Below are 10,510 nucleotides of genomic sequence, written 5' to 3' on the forward strand. Positions count from 1 at the left end.
TTTAGTGTTGCAGTCTTTCAGTGTTGCAGTCTTTTAGTGTTGCAGTCTTTCATTGTTGCAGTCTTTTAGTGTTGCAGTCTTTCAGTGTTGCAGTCTTTCAGTGTTGCAGTCTTTCAGTGTTGAAGTCTTTTAGTGTTGCAGTCTTTCAGTGTTGCAGTCTTTCATTGTTGCAGTTTTTCAGTGTTGCATTCTTTTAGTGCTGTAGTCTTTCGGTGTTGCAGTCTTCAGTGTTGCAGTCTTTCAGTGTTGTAGTCTTTCATTGTTGCAGTCTTTCAGTGTTGCACTCTTTGAGTGTTGCAGTCTTTTAGTGTTGCAGTCTTTCAGTGTTGCAGTCTTTTAGTGTTGCAGTCTTTCATTGTTGCAGTCTTTTAGTGTTGCAGTCTTTCAGTGTTGCAGTCTTTCAGTGTTGCAGTCTTTCAGTGTTGAAGTCTTTTAGTGTTGCAGTCTTTCAGTGTTGCAGTCTTTTATTGTTGCAGTTTTTCAGTGTTGCATTCTTTTAGTGCTGTAGTCTTTCAGTGTTGCAGTCTTCAGTGTTGCAGTCTTTCAGTGTTGTAGTCTTTTAGTGTTGCAGTCTTTCAGTGTTATAGTCTTTCAGTGTTGTAGTCTTTCGGTGTTGTAGTCTTTCAGTGTTGTAATCTTTCAGTGTTGCAGTCTTTCAGTGTTGCAGTCTTCAGTGTTGCAGTCTTTCAGTGTTGTAGTCTTTTAGTGTTGCAGTCTTTCAGTGTTATAGTCTTTCAGTGTTGTAGTCTTTCAGTGTTGTAGTCTTTCAGTGTTGTAATCTTTCAGTGTTGCAGTCTTTCAGTGTTGCAGTCTTTCAGTGTTGTAATCTTTCAGTGTTGCAGTCTTTCAGTGTTGCAGTCTTTCATTGTTGCAGTCTTTCAGTGTTGCAGTCTTTTAGTGTTGCAGTCGTTTAGTGTTGCAGTCTTTCAGTGTTGCAGTCTTTCAGTGTTGCAGTCTTTCAGTGTTGCAGTCTTTCATTGTTGCAGTCTTTCAGTGTTGCAGTCTTTTAGTCTTGCAGTCTTTCAGTGTTGCACTCTTTGAGTGTTGCAGTCTTTCAGTGTTGCAGTCTTTCAGTGTTGCAGTCTTTCAGTGTTGTAGTCTTTCAGTGTTGCAGTCTTCAGTGTTGCAGTCTTTCAGTGTTGCAGTTTTTCGGTGTTGCAGTCTTTTAGTGTTGCAGTCTTTCAGTGTTGCAGTCTTTCATTGTTGCAGTCTTTCAGTGTTGCAGTCTTTTAGTGTTGCAGTCTTTCAGTGTTGCAGTCTTTCAGTGTTGCAGCCCTATAGTGTTGCAGTCTTTCAGTATTGCAGTCTTTCATTGTTGCAGTCTTTCAGTGTTGCAGTCTTTCAGTGTTGTAGTCTTTCAGTGTTGCAGTCTTTCAGTGTTGTAGTTTTTTAGTGTTGCAGTCTTTCAGTGTTGCAGTCTTTTAGTGTTGCAGTCTTTCATTGTTGCAGTCTTTTAGTGTTGCAGTCTTTCAGTGTTGCAGTCTTTCAGTGTTGCAGTCTTTCAGTGTTGAAGTCTTTTAGTGTTGCAGTCTTTCAGTGTTGCAGTCTTTCAGTGTTGCAGTTTTTCAGTGTTGCAGTCTTTCAGTGTTGCAGTCTTTCAGTTTTGGAGTCTTTCAGTGTTGGAGTCTTTCAGTGTTGGAGTCTTTCAGTGTTGCAGTCTTTCAGTGTTTCAGTCTTTCAGTGTTGTAGTCTTTCAGTGTTGCAGTCTTTCAGTGTTGCAGTCTTTCAGTGTTGCAGTCTTTCAGTGTTGCAGTCTTTTAGTGTTGCAGTCGTTTAGTGTTGCAGTCTTTCAGTGTTGCAGTCTTTCAGTGTTGCAGTCTTTCAGTGTTGCAGTCTTTCATTGTTGCAGTCTTTCAGTGTTGCAGTCTTTTAGTCTTGCAGTCTTTCAGTGTTGCACTCTTTGAGTGTTGCAGTCTTTTAGTGTTGCAGTCTTTCAGTGTTGCAGTCTTTTAGTGTTGCAGTCTTTCATTGTTGCAGTCTTTTAGTGTTGCAGTCTTTCAGTGTTGCAGTCTTTCAGTGTTGCAGTCTTTCAGTGTTGAAGTCTTTTAGTGTTGCAGTCTTTCAGTGTTGCATTCTTTCATTGTTGCAGTTTTTCAGTGTTGCATTCTTTTAGTGCTGTAGTCTTTCAGTGTTGCAGTCTTTTAGTGTTGTAGTCTTTCAGTGTTGCAGTCTTTCAGTGTTGCAGTCTTTCAGTGTTGCAGTCTTTCAGTGTTGCAGTCTTTCAGTGTTGTAATCTTTCAGTGTTGCAGTGTTTTAGTGTTATAGTCTTTCAGTGTTGGAGTCTTTCAGTGTTGCAGTCTTTCAGTGTTGCAGTCTTTTAGTGTTGCAATCTTTCATTGTTGCAGTTTTTCAGTGTTGCAGTCTTTCAGTGCTGTAGTCTTTCAGTGTTGTAGTCTTTCAGTGTTGTAGTCTTTCAGTGTTGCAGTCTTTCAGTGTTGCAGCCTTTCAGTGCTGTGGTCTTTCAGTGTTGCAGTCTTTCAGTGTTGTAGTCTTTCACTGTTGCAGTCCTTTAGTGTTGCAGTCTTTCAGTGTTGCCAAGTTGAAGTATTTCAGTGTTGTTATGCTCCAATATTTTTGTGTCACAGTGTACCAGTGTGGCGGCGCTGTAGTATTTTCTACAAACCTCTGCTACTACCAAATTTTGAGATTTTGTGACAGATGTTAACAAAATAAACACACAATTAATTTTGAATGAGATTCAAATAAATTTATGGCTGTTTGCTGATGATAACATCCACTACTTACATCCAATAATTCCTTATTGCGTGTTATGTCTTGTTCAAGTTTCAGTAGCATAAAAACAAATGATTTTACAGTTTACAAATGAAATGTGTTTGTTTCAAACTTTTGTCATTCACACGTATTTGAAGATGTTTGTGCAGATATTTGTACGCTCTAACTTTACACTTTTACGCAACTTATTTGTATTATCAGGGAACAAAGGAACCATCCTTATTTACAGCTTACAATCCAAGGAAATTTCAGCCATTTATTGAATTAGAGTTTTCTTTTAAGTCTGTGCTGGTTAGTAAAGTGTATTTTAATAATGTGACAAAGCTATACCTTCCTAATGGTGTATTAGTTGATTAGATAAAAAGGCTATTGAACTATTTTATATCAGAAGAGAGTGAGTGTCCATCCTAAAGTAGTCACTGTTATCATCTTTAACAGAAATTAACTGGCATGAGAATGCACACTTAATGGTTGATTGATTTTTTTAATAAAATTACTCAAACTGCTAATTATGTCTGTGTGTGATGTGACATATGAGACATATGTCACATTTTTCATACCTGGTTCAGTTAATCAAACGTGTACCGAGTTAAATTATAGTGATAAAAACATGATAAGAACAATATGGGCAACCAAATTGCTACAAAGTCTTTCAGCAGTTGTTACTTTATGTAGTATGTCTGTAGTATAAGGTTAAATGGATATGACTAACCTTAAAGCCAGTATGAACACGAGCAGAAGACTCCTTCTATGGCTGGCAGACAGTAACAATGAAAGCACCTCTTTTTTCTCACTTTTTCATACATTTTCACCCACTTACAATCCTTATCATGATGTCTCTCTTTCCAACTTTTGGAGACTAGAATATAAAATATCAAGGCTATCTAGTAGAATTAAGTGCAAGATCTATTGCTTATCAAAGACGTAAACCCTTTATCAGAAAAAGTCAGATGTTGCATAACTATTTACTATTTGCCACAGAGGCAGTTTCTTGTCCATACCTAAACATTGCTTCCCAATTTATCTACTTTTCTCTAAGCAAGTTTAAAAGAAAAAAAACAATTCTATTTGCATCCAAACACCTTACCGATTTATTGGCAATTAAAACAACTAAAGCATGAACTACAATGCCGAATAAATAAATAAGCTGTCATTAATAAACATACAACCTATAAAATATTGGCGTATTTTCATTTGTAGCGGCTCAGGTACTTCCTGAAGAGTACTCATGACTATCAAAAACACATATTTGTATAGTACATCTTTATTTATTACATTTGTGAGTGTTTACCAATAAGTCAGGTCATATTTTAAAACTGACACAAACCAGAGATGTAGCTAATAAAGCATGTCTAATAGATCAAACACTTTGCTATGACAAGGCATTTAATTGAAGTACCAGACAACCGTTAAAAGTTGATTTATCGCTTCACTAATCTTGTCTTTTAGTGTTGCAGTCTTTCAGTGTTGGAGTCTTTCAGTGTTGAAGTCTTTCAGTGTTGCAGTCTTTCAGTGTTGCAGTCTTCAGTGTTGCAGTCTTTCAGTGTTGTAGTCTTTTAGTGTTGCAGTCTTTCAGTGTTATAGTCTTTCAGTGTTGTAGTCTTTCGGTGTTGTAGTCTTTCAGTGTTGTAATCTTTCAGTGTTGCAGTCTTTCAGTGTTGCAGTCTTCAGTGTTGCAGTCTTTCAGTGTTGTAGTCTTTTAGTGTTGCAGTCTTTCAGTGTTATAGTCTTTCAGTGTTGTAGTCTTTCAGTGTTGTAGTCTTTCAGTGTTGTAATCTTTCAGTGTTGCAGTCTTTCAGTGTTGCAGTCTTTCAGTGTTGTAATTTTTCAGTGTTGCAGTGTTTCAGTGTTATAGTCTTTCAGTGTAGGAGTCTTTCAGTGTTGCAGTCTTTCAGTGTTGTAATCTTTCAGTGTTGCAGTGTTTCAGTGTTATAGTCTTTCAGTGTTGGAGTCTTTCATTGTTGCAGTCTTTCAGTGTTGCAGTCTTTTAGTCTTGCAGTCTTTCATTGTTGCAGTCTTTCAGTGTTGCAGTCTTTTAGTCTTGCAGTCTTTCAGTGTTGCACTCTTTGAGTGTTGCAGACTTTTAGTGTTGCAGTCTTTCAGTGTCGCAGTCTTTCAGTGTTGTAGTCTTTCAGTGTTGCAGTCTTTCAGTGTTGCAGTCTTTCAGTGATGCAGTCTTTTAGTGTTGCAGTCTTTCAGTGTTGCAGTTTTTCGGTGTTGCAGTCTTTTAGTGTTGCAGTCTTTCAGTGTTGCAGTCTTTCATTGTTGCAGTCTTTCAGTGTTGCAGTCTTTTAGTCTTGCAGTCTTTCAGTGTTGCAGTCTTTCAGTGTTGCAGCCCTATAGTGTTGCAGTCTTTCAGTATTGCAGTCTTTCATTGTTGCAGTCTTTCAGTGTTGCAGTCTTTCAGTGTTGTAGTCTTTCAGTGTTGCAGTCTTTCAGTGTTGTAGTTTTTTAGTGTTGCAGTCTTTCAGTGTTGCAGTCTTTTAGTGTTGCAGTCTTTCATTGTTGCAGTCTTTTAGTGTTGCAGTCTTTCAGTGTTGCAGTCTTTCAGTGTTGCAGTCTTTCAGTGTTGAAGTCTTTTAGTGTTGCAGTCTTTCAGTGTTGCAGTCTTTCATTGTTGCAGTTTTTCAGTGTTGCATTCTTTTAGTGCTGTAGTCTTTCAGTGTTGCAGTCTTTTAGTGTTGTAGTCTTTCAGTGTTGCAGTCTTTCAGTGTTGCAGTCTTTCAGTGTTGCAGTCTTTCAGTGTTGCAGTCTTTCAGTGTTGCAGTCTTTCAGTGTTGTAATCTTTCAGTGTTGCAGTGTTTTAGTGTTATAGTCTTTCAGTGTTGGAGTCTTTCAGTGTTGAAGTCTTTCAGTGCTGCAGTCTTTCAGTGTTGCCGTCTTTCAGTGTTGCAGTCTTTCAGTGTTGCAGTCTTTCAGTGTTATAGTCTTTCAGTGTTGGAGTCTTTCAGTGTTGGAGTCTTTCAGTGTTGGAGTCTTTCAGTGTTGCAGTCTTTCAGTGTTGCAGTCTTTTAGTGTTGCAGTCTTTCAGTATTGCAGTCTTTCAGTGTTGCAGTGTTTCAGTGTTGTAGTCTTTTAGTGTTGCAGTCTTTCAGTGTTATTGTCTTTCAGTGTTGTAGTCTTTCAGTGTTGTAGTCTTTCAGTGTTGTAATCTTTCAGTGTTGCAGTCTTTCAGTGTTGCAGTCTTTCAGTGTTGCAGTCTTTCAGTGTTGCAGTCTTTTAGTGTTGCAGTCTTTTAGTGTTGCAGTCTTTCAGTGTTGCAGTCTTTCAGTGTTGCAGTCTTTCAGTGTTGCAGTCTTTCAGTGTTGCAGTCTTTCATTGTTGCAGTTTTTCAGTGTTGCAGTCTTTTAGTCTTGCAGTCTTTCAGTGTTGCAGTCTTTCAGTGTTGCAGTCTTTTAGTGCTGCAGTCTTTCAGTGTTGCAGTCTTTCAGTGCTGTAGTCCTTCAGTGTTGGAGTCTTTCAGTGTTGCAGTCTTTCAGTGTTGCAGGCTTTTAGTGTTGCAGTCTTTCAGTGTTGCAGTCTTTCAGTGTTGCAGTCTTTCAGTGTTGCAGTCTTTCGGTGTTGCAGTCTTTCATTGTTGCAGTCTTTCAGTGTTGCAGTCTTTTAGTCTTGCAGTCTTTCAGTGTTGCACTCTTTAAGTGTTGCAGTCTTTTAGTGTTGCAGTCTTTCAGTGTTGCAGTCTTTCAGTGTTGTAGTCTTTCAGTGTTGCAGTCTTTCAGTGTTGCAGTCTTTCAGTGATGCAGTCTTTTAGTGTTGCAGTCTTTCAGTGTTGCAGTTTTTCGGTGTTGCAGTCTTTTAGTCTTGCAGTCTTTCAGTGTTGCAGTCTTTCAGTGTTGCAGTCTTTTAGTGCTGCAGTCTTTCAGTGTTGCAGTCTTTCAGTGCTGTAGTCCTTCAGTGTTGCAGTCTTTCAGTGTTGCAGTCTTTCAGTGTTGCAGTCTTTCAGTGTTGCAGTCTTTCAGTGTTGCAGGCTTTTAGTGTTGCAGTCTTTCAGTGTTGCAGTCTTTCAGTGTTGCAGTCTTTCAGTGTTGCAGTCTTTCGGTGTTGCAGTCTTTCATTGTTGCAGTCTTTCAGTGTTGCAGTCTTTTAGTGTTGCAGTCTTTCAGTGTTGCAGTCTTTCAGTGTTGCAGCCCTATAGTGTTGCAGTCTTTCAGTATTGCAGTCTTTCATTGTTGCAGTCTTTCCGTGTTGCAGTCTTTCAGTGTTGTAGTCTTTCAGTGTTGCAGTCTTTCAGTGTTGTAGTTTTTTAGTGTTGCAGTCTTTCAGTGTTGCAGTCTTTTAGTGTTGCAGTCTTTCATTGTTGCAGTCTTTTAGTGTTGCAGTCTTTCAGTGTTGCAGTCTTTCAGTGTTGCAGTCTTTCAGTGTTGAAGTCTTTTAGTGTTGCAGTCTTTCAGTGTTGCAGTCTTTCAGTGTTGCAGTCTTTCAGTGTTGCAGCCCTTTAGTGTTGCAGTCTTTCAGTGTTGCAGTCTTTCATTGTTGCAGACTTTCAGTGTTGCAGTCTTTCAGTGTTGTTGTCTTTCAGTGTTGCAGTCTTTCAGTGTTGTAGTCTTTTAGTGTTGCAGTCTTTCAGTGTTGCAGTCTTTTAGTGTTGCAATCTTTGATTGTTGCAGTTTTTCAGTGTTGCAGTCTTTCAGTGCTGTAGTCTTTCAGTGTTGTAGTCTTTCAGTGTTGTAGTCTTTCAGTGTTGCAGTCTTTCAGTGTTGCAGCCTTTCAGTGCTGTGGTCTTTCAGTGTTGCAGTCTTTCAGTGTTGTAGTCTTTCACTGTTGCAGTCCTTTAGTGTTGCAGTCTTTCAGTGTTGCAGTCTTTCAGTGTTGCAGTCTTTCAGTGTTACAGTCTTTTAGTGTTGCAGTCTTTCAGTGTTGTAGTCTTTCAGTGTTGCAGTCTTTCATTGTTGCAGTCTTTCAGTGTTACAGTCTTTCAGTGTTGCAGTCTTTCATTGTTGCAGTCTTTCAGTGTTGCAGTCTTTCAGTGTTGCCGTTTTTCAGTGTTGCAGTCTTTCATTGTTGCAGTCTTTCAGTGTTGCAGTCTTTCACTGTTGCAGTCTTTCAGTGTTGCAGTCTTTCAGTGTTGCATTCTTTTAGTGTTGCAGTCTTTCAGTGTTGCAGTCTTTCATTGTTGCAGTCTTTCAGTGTTGCAGTCTTTCAGTGTTGCAGTCTTTCAGTGTTGCAGTCTTTCAGTGTTGCAGTCTTTTAGTGTTGAAGTCTTTCAGTGTTGCAGTCTTTTAGTGTTGCAGTCTTTCATTGTTGCAGTCTTTTAGTGTTGCTGTCTTTCAGTGTTGCAGTCTTTCAGTGTTGCAGTCTTTCAGTGTCGCTGTCATTCAGTGTTGCAGTCTTTCATTGTTGCAGTCTTTCAGTGTTTCAGTCTTTCAGTGCTGTAGTCTTTCAGTGTTGCAGTCTTTCAGTGTTGCAGTCTTTCAGTGTTGCAGTCTTTCAGTGTTGCAGTCTTTCAGTGTATCAGTCTTTCAGTGTTGCAGTCTTTCAGTGTTGCAGTCTTTCAGTGTTGCAGTCTTTCAGTGTTGCAGTCTTTTAGTGTTAGTCTTTCAGTGTTACAATCTTTCAGTGTTGCAGTCTTTAAGTGTTGCAGTCTTTCAGTGTTGCAGTCTTTCTGTGTTGCGGTCTTTCAGTGTTGCAGTCTTTCAGTGTTTGAGTTTTTCAGTGTTGCAGTCTTTCATTGTTGCAGTCTTTCAGTGTTGTAATTTTTCAGTGTTGCAGTGTTTCAGTGTTATAGTCTTTCAGTGTTGGAGTCTTTCAGTGTTGCAGTCTTTCAGTGTTGCAGTTTTTCAGTGTTGCAGTTTTTCAGTGTTGTAGTCTTTTAGTGTTGGAGTCTTTTAGTGTTGCAGTCTTTCAGAATTGCAGTCTTTCAGTGTTGCAGTGTTGCAGTGTTTCAGTGTTGTAGTCTTTCAGTGTTGCAGTCTTTCAGTGTTGCAGTCTTTCAGTGTTGCAGTCTTTCAGTGTTGCAGTCTTTTAGTGTTGCAGTCTTTTAGTGTTGCAGTCTTTCAGTGTTGCAGTCTTTCAGTGTTGCAGTCTTTCAGTGTTGCAGTCTTTCATTGTTGCAGTCTTTCAGTGTTGCAGTCTTTTAGTCTTGCAGTCTTTCAGTGTTGCACTCTTTGAGTGTTGCAGTCTTTTAGTGTTGCAGTCTTTCAGTGTCGCAGTCTTTCAGTGTTGTAGTCTTTCAGTGTTGCAGTCTTTCAGTGTTGCAGTCTTTCAGTGATGCAGTCTTTTAGTGTTGCAGTTTTTCAGTGTTGCAGTTTTTCGGTGTTGCAGTCTTTTAGTGTTGCAGTCTTTCAGTGTTGCAGTCTTTCATTGTTGCAGTCTTTCAGTGTTGCAGTCTTTTAGTCTTGCAGTCTTTCAGTGTTGCAGTCTTTCAGTGTTGCAGCCCTATAGTGTTGCAGTCTTTCAGTATTGCAGTCTTTCATTGTTGCAGTATTTCAGTGTTGCAGTCTTTCAGTGTTGTAGTCTTTCAGTGTTGCAGTCTTTCAGTGTTGTAGTTTTTTAGTGTTGCAGTCTTTCAGTGTTGCAGTCTTTTAGTGTTGCAGTCTTTCATTGTTGCAGTCTTTTAGTGTTGCAGTCTTTCAGTGTTGCAGTCTTTCAGTGATGCAGTCTTTCAGTGTTGAAGTCTTTTAGTGTTGCAGTCTTTCAGTGTTGCAGTCTTTCATTGTTGCAGTTTTTCAGTGTTGCATTCTTTTAGTGCTGTAGTCTTTCAGTGTTGCAGTCTTTTAGTGTTGTAGTCTTTCAGTGTTGCAGTCTTTCAGTGTTGCAGTCTTTCAGTGTTGCAGTCTTTCAGTGTTGCAGTCTTTCAGTGTTGTAATCTTTCAGTGTTGCAGTGTTTTAGTGTTATAGTCTTTCAGTGTTGGAGTCTTTCAGTGTTGAAGTCTTTCAGTGCTGCAGTCTTTCAGTGTTGCCGTCTTTCAATGTTGCAGTCTTTCAGTGTTGCAGTCTTTCAGTGTTATAGTCTTTCAGTGTTGGAGTCTTTCAGTGTTGGAGTCTTTCAGTGTTGGAGTCTTTCAGTGTTGCAGTCTTTCAGTGTTGCAGTCTTTTAGTGTTGCAGTCTTTCAGTATTGCAGTCTTTCAGTGTTGCAGTGTTTCAGTGTTGTAGTCTTTTAGTGTTGCAGTCTTTCAGTGTTATTGTCTTTCAGTGTTGTAGTCTTTCAGTGTTGTAGTCTTTCAGTGTTGTAATCTTTCAGTGTTGCAGTCTTTCAGTGTTGCAGTCTTTCAGTGTTGTAATCTTTCAGTGTTGCAGTGTTTCAGTGTTATAGTCTTTCAGTGTTGGAGTCTTTCAGTGTTGCAGTCTTTCAGTGTTGCAGTCTTTCAGTGTTGTAGTCTTTCAGTGTTGCAGTCTTTCAGTGTTGCAGTCTTTCAGTGTTGCAGTCTTTCAGTGTTGCAGTCTTTTAGTGTTGCAGTCTTTTAGTGTTGCAGTCTTTCAGTGTTGCAGTCTTTCAGTGTTGCAGTCTTTCAGTGTTGCAGTCTTTCAGTGTTGCAGTCTTTCATTGTTGCAGTTTTTCAGTGTTGCAGTCTTTTAGTCTTGCAGTCTTTCAGTGTTGCAGTCTTTCAGTGTTGCAGTCTTTTAGTGCTGCAGTCTTTCAGTGTTGCAGTCTTTCAGTGCTGTAGTCCTTCAGTGTTGCAGTCTTTCAGTGTTGCAGTCTTTCAGTGTTGCAGGCTTTTAGTGTTGCAGTCTTTCAGTGTTGCAGTCTTTCAGTGTTGCAGTCTTTCAGTGTTGCAGTCTTTCAGTGTTGCAGTCTTTCATTGTTGCAGTCTTTCAGTGTTGCAGTCTTTTAGTGTT

The sequence above is a fragment of the Watersipora subatra genome, chromosome 10, assembly GCF_963576615.1.
Source record: "Watersipora subatra chromosome 10, tzWatSuba1.1, whole genome shotgun sequence".
NCBI lineage: Eukaryota > Metazoa > Bryozoa > Gymnolaemata > Cheilostomatida > Watersiporidae > Watersipora > Watersipora subatra.